The sequence below is a fragment of the Pristiophorus japonicus genome, chromosome 9 (genome assembly GCF_044704955.1).
Source record: "Pristiophorus japonicus isolate sPriJap1 chromosome 9, sPriJap1.hap1, whole genome shotgun sequence".
NCBI classification, from domain to species: Eukaryota; Metazoa; Chordata; class Chondrichthyes; family Pristiophoridae; genus Pristiophorus; species Pristiophorus japonicus.
This window is the reverse complement of record NC_091985.1, coordinates 137,851,496-137,866,065: the sequence shown is the minus strand read 5'-3', so window position 1 is coordinate 137,866,065 and position 14,570 is coordinate 137,851,496. Positions and strand designations below refer to the sequence as shown.

General features: G+C 50.5%; 1 protein-coding gene across 1 annotated transcript in view; it reads left to right on the top strand.

Annotated features, from left to right (window-relative positions):
* The first annotated feature begins 10,769 nt into the window (after positions 1-10,769).
* The window catches only part of LOC139273243 (GDNF-inducible zinc finger protein 1-like), a 66,782-nt gene continuing 62,981 nt past the window's right edge, over positions 10,770-14,570 (top strand). Inside the window, exon 1 of the mRNA XM_070889885.1 lies at positions 10,770-10,849. The gene's annotated coding sequence lies outside the window, so the exon portion shown is untranslated. The remainder of the gene's footprint in view (positions 10,850-14,570) is intronic.

Below are 14,570 nucleotides of genomic sequence, written 5' to 3'. Positions count from 1 at the left end.
TCCGTCTTCAGACCCTGCAGAGATACCTTTACGTCGAGCCCCCTCCTCGGTGGTGCGCTCTGGCGACGTATTTCTTCCGCCAGCAGCGCGACCTCAACTACGACACGCAGCTCCTGTTTGTGAACTTGGTATGTGTCAGGACCGCTCTCCGGGAACTGCCTGTCTTTTACAGGGACCTCATCAGGGTCTGGAACAAAGTCTCCACCAAGCGCAGCTCTCCGCCGGCTGGAGTGGCGGCTGTCCTGCAGGAGCCGCTGCTCGGGAATCCGTACCTCCACGACCGAGGTTTTATGTGGCGGTCGGAAGAGAGGGCTGTGGCTGGTGAGGTGACCAGGGTCAGGGACCTGCTCGATGGTGGAGGAGCGGGCTGGATGGTGCCAGGCACGCTGGCGCGGCGCCTAAATTCAGCCGACGTCCGCCACGCGGCCGAAGCCATCGAGTCGCTAAAAACAGCTTTGGGCCCTGATTCTATTAGGTGCATCGAGGAGGCTCAAGCACGTGGGGAGATCCCGTCCGAACTGACCCCCGTCCGGACGGAATTCCTCATTGGCGCCAAATCCTGGAACCTCCCTCGGGGGCCGGCGCCTCACAACTTGAGCCGCCTCGGGGAAATCCCCTCCGTGCCTTTCAGTTCCGCGCGGAGGGGTTTCCTGTACAGGCTGCTCCTGCACACTCTCAACTTTGCCATCCTCGCCAGCCGTCCGGACACGCCATGGCGTACCATCTTGCCTTCCGGAGGAGGCGGGGGTCCCCGATGGAGGGCACTCTATGCGGGAGTCCTCCCACTATTCATCGGGGACTTGGCCTGGAGGGTGGTGCACGGAGCAGTGCCGTGCAACAAATCTTTAAGCCGGTTCACGGACTCCCAGGCCGCCTGCAATTTCTGCGGTCTGGAAGAGTCCGTGTTCCATGTTTTTATGGAATGCGCGAGGTTGCAGCCCCTGTTTTATTATTTGAAGGGGCTGCTCCTGAAATTCTGGCTGCACTTCAGTCCCACACTCCAGATCTTTGGGCACCCTGTGCGGAGGGGAGCGGGTAGGTCCGAAGGCCTCCTCGTAGGACTGCTCCTGGGCACGGCCAAGGGTGCCATCAGCCGGTCCAGGCAGCGGGCGGTCGAGGGGGTCGTTCAACCTGACTGCCTGCCTCTCTTCCGCTCTTACATCCGAGCCAGGGTGTCCCTGGAGATGGAGCACGCGGTGTCCACCGGTACGCTCGCGGCCTTCCGCGAGAGGTGGGCACCGGAGGGACTGGAGTGCATCATCACGCCCGGCAACCAAATTTTAATTTGATTTTACGTTTTTAAGTTAATTTGTTTTAATTGCCGGTGCTTTTAGTGTCCCCCTCCCCTTTTATAGGGGGCACTGGAGGAAAAAATTTGACTTTAGTGCCCAAAAAAAAAAAGAAAATCACAAAAAAAAGAAAAAAGGGCCGTGTAAATGTCTGCTGTGTCATCCAGGGCGGGTGGCACGGTTTAATGTTTATGTTTTTTTTCAGGTAAACTCAAAAAGAGTTTCATGCACAAGGAACCAATCGTGGAGCAGTGGAGGCGTGTCCTGCACAGTTGGAGCTGAGCTGCAGTGAGAGGAGCAGCTACCAACCTTAGCTCCTGCCTAGGAAGGCCTGGAGAGCCCTGAGAACAGCCCAGGAAGAGAAGGAAGGAAGGGGCTTCACCACCAACTTTCACCCAGAGGGAGAGGAGGAAAGCAGAAAACTTTTAACATCTTTTTCCATTCTACAAAGAGTTGGAGAGAGGGGGAAATACCAACAACAACATCCAGTGTGAAAGGAGGGAGACTCTACTATTCTACAGGTGGGTGTATTGGTGCAGTCCCCAATAGACTTTGTTGTATCGGTGGGGGGAGGAAAGAAGACCACTTAGGGCCGGAACATCACGGGGGATGTGTGTGTGTGGATAGTTTGTGTGGGGGCCTTGCTTATAACTAGGCCCCACACACAATTGAACCCCCCCCCCATTGCCTAGCCTGGGGTAGCTGGAGCTACCAGGCTGAAGATTTCTTCAATCACCCGTTAAACATCGTTGGGAGTGTGTGCCTGGGTGGCTCTAGCTGCCCCAGGTGAAGACATCTTCTCCCCTCACCCGAAGACCACCCCAAAGACTATTTGTGTTTTGCCATCTGGGGATTGCACCCACCCACAGCTGCGAGGGGAGACCTGCCCTCGCAGTTCCCCCCCGCCTTCCCACCCCCCTCTCTCTTTCTCTGTTAATCTCTGTTTCTCCCCTCTCTCTCTGAGAGCCCTTCCTCCCAAATTGGAAAAAAAACAAAACAATTGAGACAACTGAGCAGAGGGAGCAAGGCCCCTCCCCAATTGCCAACTAGGGGAGAGGTGTGCCTCGTTCAGTGCTCCTCTGCTCAGTCATATTAAACGAGGCCAACCAAGACCATTAAGGCCTGTGACTTTGGGGTGGGTGTAGCCCTTAAAGGGACCCCGTGATGGCGACCCCATCCACGCCGGTGGCGGGGCCAGCAAGGACATATGCGCAGGCGGTGTCCACATCCACGGCACCTTCTGCGCCACCCGCTGCCCTGCCACCTTTTACACTAATAACGAAAAAACACGGGGTCAAGAGCTACACTCACCCCACAATGAGCATCGAGGAGTGCGTGCGGGCGATGGCTGGGGTAGTCGGCCCCTCGGCCATTGTCGCAGCCTCCAAAATGTCTGGGAAGGCCGTGTTCTTCCTGGGGTCGGAGCGGGCGGTGTCCCTGGCCCTCGAAAAGGGGCTCACGGTGGGCGGGACGTTCCTGCCGGTGGACCCTCTCGAGGCCACCGCGCAGAGGGTCATCGTGTCAAACGTCCCGCCCTTTGTTCCCGCTGAGCTCCTCCTCCCTCACCTACACCAACTGGGGGAGGTAAGGTCGGGGATCAACCCCATACCGCTCGGCCTCAGGGAGAACAGCCTGCGCCACGTGTTCTCCTTCCGCCGCCAGCTCTTTGTCTGGCTGGCGCGGGAGGACACGACGGAAGGGCATTTTAATGTGGTGCACGAGGGGACTGCCTACCGCGTCTTCTGGACGTCGGACGGCGTGCGGTGCCATACCTGCAGGGAGGTGGCGCACGTTCGCAAGAACTGCCCCGCCTCCAAGGCCGCCAAACCACCGAAGGCGGCCAAGGCTGACGCCGCCACCACCCCTCCCCCTAGTTGCGTCCGCGTGCCGGGAGCCGTAGGTGCGCGGGCATCGTCGGAGGCCTTTGTTTTTAGGGCCTCCGGCGGGGGGGAGGGAGAGCGTCCGACCGGAAAGAAGGCGCGGAACAAGGCGAAACATCTAGAGGCGGGTCCCCTCAGTGCGCCAGAAAGTTTGACCACCGCGCTCGGCCCAACCCAGTCACCGGCGAGCGCGGGGTGCCCTGAGCCCGTGCACGAGCCCTTGAACAACACCACAGAGGGGCCGGGGCGCGGGCAAGAAAAGGAAAAGGGGGGGGCGGAGCGGGAGGCCTCGGCAGATATGGAGGTCTCCCTGCCTCAGCGCACCCCCAGCAACAAAAGGAGGCGCCGCTCCGTTGAGGCGGAGAGGGAACAACATCCCTCCGCGGAGGAGTCGGTGCCCGCCGCGTGTCCCGCGTCCCCCACCAGCGCCCCCAAGCAGCGCCGTAGGCGGGAGGAGTCTGTCCCCGGGGAGGGTGAGACAGTCGAGGCTGCCCAGCCTCTGCCTCCCGGGGATGGCATGGAAGATCTGCCTGTCGTGGGGGGCGTGGGGATCGCGGAGGAATGCATTGCCGCCGGGCCGGGCGTCCCGGGGACTGAGGCGGGCGGGGCCGAAAAGGCCATACCTGATCCCGCCCAGCCAATATCCAACTTCCCCCGGGATTTGCTCGACCCGGAAGAAACACAAATTATTAACAATTTTAATGACACTGTAAATGCTGGGCCGGGGGGTGGCAGCGGGGAGGGGGAGGAACACCCACCCTCGCCCCTTACTTTGGAGCTGGAGCACTTGGGGAGCCTGGGGATTTCCTATGGCCGGGTCTCTCCTTGTTCCCCAGTTCCTGGGGCGGAGGGGGAACCCCTTCCGCTGTCGTTTCCCGACCCAGCACCATTTTTAAAAGAGCCCAGTGGGGACTCCTCTGCCGACGATTCTGGGGGTGGGATCGGGGCAGAGCCAGGGCCGGTTGGAGCGGCCGGGTCATTTGCCGTACCTTGTGCGGTCGATGGGCCGGCTGCTGGCGGCCACCTCCCGGAGGAGGTCAGGGTCTCGGTGGGGGACGCGGGAGAAGAACGAGAGACCACCGCCAGGGAGGCGGTGGATCTGCTCGCGGCTGCCGCTGAGGCCCTCCTCATTCCTGCAAAGGAACTCCGGGACTTTTTGGCCCAGAGCCGGGGTCGCTGCGACCAAGCCCGACTGGCCCTGGAAAAATGGTCCGAGCCAGAGCTGATCAAGGGTTCCGTCCGCGCCGCCGCTAAAACCTTGGCCGCGGGCGGGCCCTTGACAAAGGCGCAACACCTTGAGCTGCGCGAGCTCGAGGGACTCCTCGCTGGGCTGCGGAGGGAGTGGAGTTCAACAAAAGACTCCGCTCCCTCCCCCACAATAGGTTAAGGTAGAGGTTGCACTATGCTTTTGCCATGAAGATAACCATAGCCAGCCTCAACATCAACGGCGGCAGAGGGGCACGCCGTAGATTTGACAATTTTTCGCTCCTGCGGGAGGGCAAATATGCGGTGTGCTTCCTGCAAGAAACCCACACCGTTCCGGGAGACGAAGCCACGTGGCTCCTGGAATGGCAAGGAGAGGTCCGCATGAGCCACCTCACCGCCACTTCTAGTGGGGTGGCCATCTTGCTGGGCCCGCATTTTCAGCCGGAGATCTTGGGGGTCGAGGAGCCTGTGCCAGGCCGCTTGCTGCACGTAACGGTTCGCCTGGGGGACGTGCCGCTCCATCTCGTGAACGTGTACGCCCCTCAGCCCGGCCCGCAGCAAACGCGCTTCTTTGAAGAGGTGTCCGCTCTTCTTGGCTCCGTCGACGTCGGCGACTGCATTGTCCTCGGGGGGGATTTTAACTGCACCCTCGAGGCGAGGGACCGCTCCTGTTTTATTATTTGAAGGGGCTGCTCCTGAAATTCTGGCTGCACTTCAGTCCCACACTCCTGATCTTTGGGCACCCTGTGCGGAGGGGAACGGGTAGGTCCGAAGGCCTCCTCGTAGGACTGCTCCTGGGCACGGCCAAGGGTGCCATCAGCCGGTCCAGGCAGCGGGCGGTCGAGGGGGTCGTTCAACCTGACTGTCTGCCTCTCTTCCGCTCTTACATCCGAGCCAGGGTGTCCCTGGAGATGGAGCACGCGGTGACCACCGGTACGCTCGCGGCCTTCCGCGAGAGGTGAGCACCGGAGGGACTGGAGTGCATCATCACGCCCGGCAACCAAATTTTAATTTCATATTACGTTTTAAAGTTTAATTTGTTTTAATTGCCGGTGCTTTTAGTGTCCCCCTCCCCTTTTATAGGGGGCACTGGAAAAAATTTGATTTTAGCGCCCAAAAAAAAACCAAAAAAAAAGAAAAACACAAAAAAAAGAAAAAAAGGTCCTTGTAAATGTCTGCTGTGTCATCCAGGGCGGGTGGCACGGTTTAATGTTTTTGTTTTTTTTCAGGTAAACTCAAAAAGAGTTTCATACACAAGGAAGCCGCTGCTCGGGAATCCGTACCTCCACGACCGAGGTTTTATGTGGCGGTCGGAAGAGAGGGCTGTGGCTGGTGAGGTGACCAGGGTCAGGGACCTGCTTGATGGTGGAGGAGCGGGCTGGATGGCGCCAGGCACGCTGGCGCGGCGCCTAAATTCAGCCGACGTCCGCCACGCGACCGAAGCCATCGAGTCGCTAAAAACAGCTTTGGGCCCTGACTCTGTTAGGTGCATCGAGGAGGCTCAAGCACGTGGGGAGATCCCGTCCGAACTGACCCCCGTCCGGACGGAATTCCTCATTGGCGCCAAATCCCGGAACCTCCCTCGGGGGCCGGCGCCTCACAACTTGAGCCGCCTCGGGGAAATCCCCTTCGTGCCTTTCAGTTCCGCGCGGAGGGGTTTCCTGTAAGGCCTGCTCCTGCACACTCTCAACTTTGCCATCCTCGCCGGCCGTCCGGACACGCCATGGCGTACCATCTTGCCGTCCGGAGGAGGCGGGGGTCCCCGATGGAGGACACTCTATGCGGGAGTCCTCCCACTATTCATCGGGGACTTGGCCTGGAGGGTGGTGCACGGAGCAGTGCCGTGCAACAAATTTTTAAGCCGGTTCACGGACTCCCAGGCCGCCTGCAATTTCTGCGGTCTGGAGGAGTCCGTGTTCCATGTTTTTACTGAGTGCACGAGGTTGCAGCCCGTGTTTCATTATCTAAAGGGGCTGCTCCTGAAATTCTGGCTGCATTTCAGTCCCACTCTCCTGATCTTTGGGCACCCTGTGCGGAGGGGAGCAGGTAGGTCCGAGGGCCTCCTCGTAGGACTGCTCCTGGGCACGGCCAAGGGTGCCATCAGCCGGTCCAGGCAGAGGGCGGTCGAGGGGGTCGTTCAACCTGACTGCCTGCCTCTCTTCCGCTCTTACATCCGGTCCAGGGTGTCCTTGGAGATGGAGCACGCGGTGTCCACCGGTACGCTCGCGGCCTTCCGCGAGAGGTGGGCACCGGAGGGACTAGAGTGCATCATCACGCCCGGCAACCAAATTTTAATTTGATTTTACGTTTTAAAGTTTAATTTGTTTTAATTGCCGGTGCTTTTAGTGTCCCCCTCCCTTTTATAGGGGGCACTGCAAAAAATGTGATTTTAGCGCCCAAAAAAACCCCACAAAAAAAACACACAAAAAAAAACACAAAAAAGAAAAAAAGGGCCTTGTAAATGTCTGCTGTGTCATCCAGGGCGGGTGGCACGGTTTAATGTTTTATGTTTTACAGGTAGACTCTAAAAGAGTTTCATGTACAAGGACCCCCAGGTCCCTCTGCACCACAGCATGTTGTAATTTCTCCCCATTCAAATAATATTCCCTTTTACTGTTTTTTTTTCCCAAGTTGGATGACCTCACACTTTCCGACATTGTATTCCATCTGCCAAACCTTAGCCCATTCGCTTAACCTATCTAAATCTCTTTGCAGCCTCTCTGTGTCCTCTACACAACCTGCTTTCCCACTAATCTTTGTGTCATCTGCAAATTTTGTTACACTACACTCTGTCCCCTCTTCCAGATCATCTATGTATATTGTAAACAGTTGTGGTCCCAGCACCGATCCCTGTGACACACCACTAACCACCGATTTCCAACCCGAAAAGGACCATTTATCCCGACTCTCTGCTTTCTGTTCGCCAGCCAATCCATGCTAATACATTTCCTGACTCCACGTACCTCTATCTTCTGCAGTAACCTTTTGTGTGGCACCTTATCAAATGCCTTTTGGAAATCTAAATACACCACATCCATCGGTACACCTCTATCCAGCATGATCGTTATATCCTCAAAGAATTCCAGTAATTTAGTTAAACATGATTTCCCCTTCATGAATCCATGCTGCGTCTGCTTGATTGCACTATTCCTATCTAGATGTCCCGCTATTTCTTCCTTAATGATAGTTTCAAGCATTTTCCCCACTACAGATGTTAAACTAACTGGCCTATAGTTACCTGCCTTTTGTCTGCCCCCTTTTTTTAAACAGAGGCGTTACATTAGCTGTTTTCCAATCCGCTGGTACCTCCCCAGAGTCCAGAGAATTTTGGTAGATTATAACGAATGCATCTGCTATAACTTCCGCCATCTCTTTTAATACCCTGGGATGCATTTCATCAGGACCAGGGGACTTGTCTACCTTGAGTCCCATTAGCCTGTCCAGCACTACCCCGCTAGTGATAGTGATTGTCTCAAGGTCCTCCCTTCCCACATTCCTGTGACCAGCAATTTTTGGCATGGTTTTTGTGTCTTCCACTGTGAAGACCGAAGCAAAATAATTGTTTAAGGTCTCAGCCATTTCCACATTTCCCATTATTAAATCCCCCTTCTCATCTTCTAAGGAACCAACATTTACTTTAGTCACACTTTTCCATTTTAAATATCTGTAAGAGCTTTGACTATCTGTTTTTATGTTTTGCGCAAGTTTACCTTCGTAATCTATCTTTCCTTTCTTTATTGCTTTTTTAGTCATTCTTTGCTGTTGTTTAAAATTTGAATTGCTGCAAAAGAATTAAAAAATAAAAACCTTAGCTTACCTTTTTTGCAGGTCTTCATACCTACTGCTGTTCCAAGGACTACAACGCAGGTTATTCCCGGGCATTTTTTTTCGTCCTATCTATGGGTGCGCTGCGAGCCACATTTTTTACAAAAGCACTATTTCGAGTCTTGCACACCAGCAGTCCGTTCCCCAGCGGTACTTGCCGACGCAAGACTTCTCCGAATTTCCCAGTTCGCCGTGGCGAAATATCGTCAAAAAAACGGACGCAAGTTTAGGGAATTTCCAGCCCATAGAGTCATTGTGGCACAGAAGGAGGCCATTCGGCCCATCGAGTCCATGCCAGCTCTCTGTAGAGCAAGTCCCTTTCTCGCGCTCTATCTCCATAGCCCTGCAAGTTTATTTCCTTCAAGTGCCTATCCAATTTCCTTTTGAAATCATTGATTGTCTCCACTTCCACCATCCTCATAGGCAGTGAGTTCCAGGTCATTATCACTCGCTGTGGAAAAATGTTCTTCCTCACATCCCCCCTCTATCTCTTGCCCAAAACCTTAAATCTATGTCCCCTAGTCCTTGTACCATCAGCTAATGGGAACAGCTTTTCTTTGTCTACCTTATCTAAACCTGTCATAATCTTGAACACCTCTATCAAATCTCCCCTCAGTCTCCTTTGCTCCAAGGAGAACCCCAGCTTCTCCAACCTAACCTTGTCGCTAAAATACCTCATCCCCTGGAACCATTCTTGCAAATCTCCTCTGCACCCTCTCAAGGACATTCACATCCTTCCTAAAGTGTGGTGGCCAGAACTGGATGCAATACTCCAGTTGTGGCCTAACCAGAGCTTTATAAAGGTCCAGCATAACTTCCTTGCTTTTGTACTCAATACCTCTATTTATGAAGCACAGGATCCCATATGCTTTGCTAACTATACTTTCAATATGTCCTGCCAACTTCAAAGATCTATGCACATGAACCCCCAGTCCCTCTGTCCCAGCACACTCTTTACAACTGTACCATTAAGTCTATATTGCCTCTCCCTAACCTTTCTGTCAAAATGCATCACCTCACACTTCTCTGTATTAAATTCCATCTGCCACTTGTCTACCCATTCTGCCAGCCTATCCATGTCCTGTTGCAGTCATTTGGTATCATCCTCACTGTTTGCCACATCTCAAAGTTTGGTATCATCAGCAAATTTTGAAATTTTACTCTGTATTCCAATATCCAAGTTATCTATATATATCAAAAACGCAATGGTCCTAGCACTGACCCCTGGGAAACACTACAGTCCACCATCCTCCAGTGGTGAAAAACAACCATTTTGCTGCTTTCTATCCTTAAGCCAATTCAAGCTGACACTGACCCTTCTATTCCATGAGCATCCTATTTTGTTAACCAGAATTTTATGGGACACTTTTTCAAATGCCTTCCTAAAATATATATAGACAATATCCACTGCATTCTCTTAATCTCTGTTACTTCATCAAAAATTCAATTAGATTAGTCAAACACGATCTACCTTTTACAAATCCGTGCTGGCTCTCGTGAATTAATTTAAACCTCTTCAAGTGCCTATTAATTTTATCCCTGATTATTATTTCTAAAACCATACCCACTACTGATGTTAAACTGACCAGTTTCTTGAACAAGGGTGTCACATTTGCCACTTTCCAATCCTCTGGCACTTCCTCCACATCTAGGGAAGATTGGAAGATTATAGCAAGCCCGTCCGCTATCTCCAGCCCCATTTCCCTTAGCAACCTGGGATGCAAGCCATCCGGACCAGGCGACTTATCCACTCTAAGCTTGGCCAGCCTTTTCAGTACATCCTACCTATCAATTTTCACCCCATCCATTACCTCTACCATCTCCGCTTCTACCAATATTTTGTCAGCATACTCTTCCTTAATAAACACCGATACAAAGTACTCATGAAGTATTCTAGCCTTGCCCTGCGCCTCCATGCACGTATCATATTGGCTCCCCTCATTCCTATATAAGTGATCTTGCGATCTGCGTACTATTAATAGTGGGGCAGAAATTCCAGCCTCCTGGGTCTGTGCTGAGTGTCTATGGACCCGGGAAGGCATTGCAAAAGCCGGTTTTCAGCGCACAATGCGCACGCGCTGAAAACTGGCTTTTCCGATCTGTTAAGCCGGAGCTTGACAGATCTTCCGTATCTCAGGAGCAAGGACATTTGCAAGGGCAAGATTGCGGGATTTACCCATATCTTGCCCAGTAAATATCCTCAAAACTCTTGCGCCTGATAAAAGCAGGCGCATAGCCTACTTTTACAGGTGTAATTTTAAAATACACAAAAGCATTTGAAAACATTTTAATGTTTAAAAACCCTCCCCAAAGTTTATTTTAAACCACAATTTTAAAAACTTTTCTAAAAATCGCAAAAATATATTTTTTAAATTCATAAATAACTTTAATTTAAATTAATAAAAATATGTGGTGTATTTTTTCTTATTGGTTTTGTGTGTTTTGGGGGCTGTCTCTCATTCATAATAATGGGAACTCCAACTTACGGAATTCCCATTATTATGAATGAGAACATACTTTAACTGATTGGCTGCCTAGAGCCATGTGACTGCACCTCCAGGCCTGCGCACGTCCCGATGTACACGCGCTGCGACGTGCAGTCAGAGGAGGCCTTAGGACCGGGAACTCGCGTGGGTGCAACAGGATAAGGTAAGTACACATTTTTTGAAAGTTTTTTTTACCCGATCGCCCGCAGGAAGCAGCCGGCTGGGATTTCTGGGCCAGTATATTGTCATTCCCCACCCCAAATATAAATATCATTGGTAACAACTATCCCATCTCGTGTTGCCAACCCTCCAGGATTGGCCTGGAGTCTCCAAGAATTGAAGATTGATCTTCAGGACACTGCTGCGAGCATTAAAAAAGTGTGTTTTTTTTCATTTTATTTGAACACTTTTCATTTTATTTTTTATGAGTTAGAAAAATATTGGAGATTGTGGGGGGGAGGGAGAGGCTGACAGTTGAGAATCAATTGGCGGCGAGGAGGGACGGGTGACCAATGGCCATGTGATGAAGCCTCCAGTAATGCATTCAGCCAGAGTTAGCAACGTCTGGTCTCACCTGCTCAGGGAGCGACTCGTAACAGCGGTCCGGGAGCCCCGCACATGCGTACCTCGGGCAGGGTGGTTCCGGTCCGCGCTCGCTGCTCCTGCCCGTGCGCCTGCGCGTTGCCGGCGGCTGAGCGCGAGAGGCGGCCGTTTGTCTTGTTGTGGTTTCTGGGCCGAGCTCGAGCCTCACCGCCGCCCGATGGCCACTTAAAGCCCCGGCTTCACCCGGACCCCGGACCCGGCACAGGCCGCGAGCAGTCCGGACCGGCCCGGCTCAGACTAGCCCCGCCCCGGAGTCAGGTAAGTTCAAGCAAGAACCGCGGCCGCCACCGAGGGGAGAGAGAGGGAACCGAGTTCGGGCCGGGCTCAGCCCCGTCTCCCCGCAGCCCGCCCGCCCCGAGTTCCCGAGGTGGGACTGACAGCCGCCGGGGGGAGGAGCTGTGCCCGGCACTGGGGAGCGGGTGTTGGGGCTGTGGGACGGAAGGAAGGAGTGTTCGGCACAGCGGGGACCGTGTGTGAGACGGACGGGCGGACGGACAGAGGGGTGTGTCCAGGTTGTGCCTGGGGCGCCGCCAGGTACAGTGCACCAGGTACACTGACTGGCCTTCGCCTAGTTTGTGGAGAGTTCGGGGCTGATCTGATCCAGCCACTGAGCATCAAGCAGTGCAACTTGTACAGCACTTGGAAACCTTTCATCATACTCATATTGTAAAGATAAATGGCAACTGCTGAAAATAAAAACAGAAAATGTTGGAAACCCACAGCAGCAGGGTCAACTCCTGGCAAAGGACCAGTCTTGGCCGGCGTGGACATGATGGGCTGAAATGGCATCCTTCCGTGCTGTAAATTTCTATGATTCTATGAATGCCAGGGGCTAGTGACTTTGTTAAAACAGTGCTTACTAAAGAGCCCATCCAAAATGATCCCTTGATAGTTTTAAAAATATATATTCATTTTTGGGATCTGGGCATTGCTGGTACGGTTGGTATTTATTGCCCATTCTTTCTTGCCTTGTGGGCTTTCTTAAACCACACTGCATCCTTATTACCACACATTCTTTGTAGCGGGTTGATAAAACTGTCACGGTTAATACAACTGAGTGCCTTGCTAGGCTACTTCAGAGTCAGAGTTAAGATTCAACCACGTTCATGTGGGACTGAAGTCACATATAGGCCAGACCAGGTAAGGACGGCAGTTTTTTTTCCCGTAAAGGACATTGGGCACTCGCGAATGTGGGTTTTTACGACAATCCAATAGCGTCATGGTCGTTTTTACTGATACAACTCTTTATTTCCAGATTTTTTTTCAAATTCTCAAACTGCCTCGGTAGGATTTGAACAGGCCCCTGGATATCTGGTCCAATAGCATAACCACTACACTGCTGTATCTCGCATAAATACTGACTTACTTGCTGTGTAATTCCAGCACTTTTTGTTTTTATAAAATTTACGTTAACAATAAGGAAACATTGCCATTCAACTCTAGCAGAAATGAGTTCGAAATTTGTATAGGTGTAGAATTTGCTGACCTTCAGTTTTCTGTTCTTGTGTGCATGTTCATAAGCTGAAGCCTGCTTGTAAATCTCCTTTGCAGAAAGCAAAGTTATTTCAAATATTGGAGTGTTAGTCCTTAAAACCTACTGAGTCAATTTCTGCTGTATTGTTTTGTAGCTGTCACCACATTGAACTTGCAGGTACTACTATGAGCTATCAATAAAATGCTGCAAACTACATCCTACCAATAATTATGGTAACTAATTTGTAAAATCTTACCTGGAAAATTAAAGTTGTTAACAAATGGATAGTGTGAAAGTACAGTTGCTTAATTCAAATTATCTGATTTCAAATTTTTAGCATCAAATTTCCATTGTTATTTATAATACTTAATTCAGATTATTGGATAAATCAGTTTTGAGTACAGAAAATTACTGAATATAGTAAGTATTTGTAAATTTAATTACTTTGCCTTTATTTTCCTACCTGTTAAACTGAGTTCATCTACAGTAAAAGTGTATTCAGACATTTAGTTGATTTTTTAAAAAGTATTATTTTGCTTTAACAACACTTTTTGGAAAAAAAAATTTGATGAATTTGTCTACCAGGTTTTTGCTTTAACTTTTTCTTACGAACAAGAAACCAAAGTGAAGACCAGAGTAAAAGAGATGAGGTAAATTAGGAAGTGGTGTTTACGTGATACAGGTACCAAGCTGGAATTTTAAAAGTACAATAAAAAATAAAAAAACTGCAAATCTGAAATAAAAACTAAAATCAGGTGTTTGTCGGGGCTCGAAACATCTATCTTTCTCTTTAGATGCTGGCTGACCTGTTGCATGTTTTCAGTGCTTTATTTTTCTGAGTTTACTTCTGTAAATTGCAGAAGGAAAGAATGACCAAGGGAGATGAGTTTCACAGTTTTGAGGAGCAAGGAAAAAATGCATTACAGTAGAAGAGTGGGTGATATACTTTGATTTCAACACAATATAGGGATGAAGAGAAGCTTATAGGATGACATAACTTAGAAGGAACAAGAAAGGAAAGTTCAAAGGAACACTGATAGTGGTTCCAATAAAATAGAAACGAGGAAGGTTGCAACAGAGAGATGGAAAAAGAAAAGTTGGAGCCTAGAGATGAGGAGGGAGATGTCTTAACAGAAGGCTTTTCTTGTATCCGTCCTGGAGTGTGTGAAGTGTTAGAACCTCCCTAACATGGGGTTGCGAATTCAAGAATTGAACAGGTGTGTACTTGAGTTATTGAAGGGAAATCAAAGGAATTTGAGTTCCATTTTGAAGTCGGAGGAGATGGTGAGGCACAGGTTCTTGATAACTGAAGAAGAATTAAGGGTGTAACTATAAAAGGGAGCAGCTGTTGGAGTGACATAAAGAAGGTACGTTTTTGAAGAACTTGAATAAAACATTGGCCCTGAAATCCCGGTTTCTTCTTCCCGCGGGCATTCGACTAAAAATAGGAGAAAAGATGCGCACTTACATTTTGGTCGAAGGCACGCCAGAGATCCTGGACTCGAGGCCTCCTTTTCTTGCGCAATGGAGTGAGTTCACGTTGGGACGTCCATAGGAGTCACGTGGGCCTGGACACCCAAACACGGTAAAGTATTTTCTCATTCATAGTAATAGGAGTTTCGGACTTACGAAACTCTTATTACTATGAATGAAAAACACACCCAACTACTACATAAAACATTAAAAAAATACCTCACATAATTACAGTATAGAAATTAAAATTGATAGAAATCTTATTGAAAATAAACTTTTTTGCCGATTTAAAAAAAAATGTAATTATGATTTAAAATAAAATTACCTGAGTAGG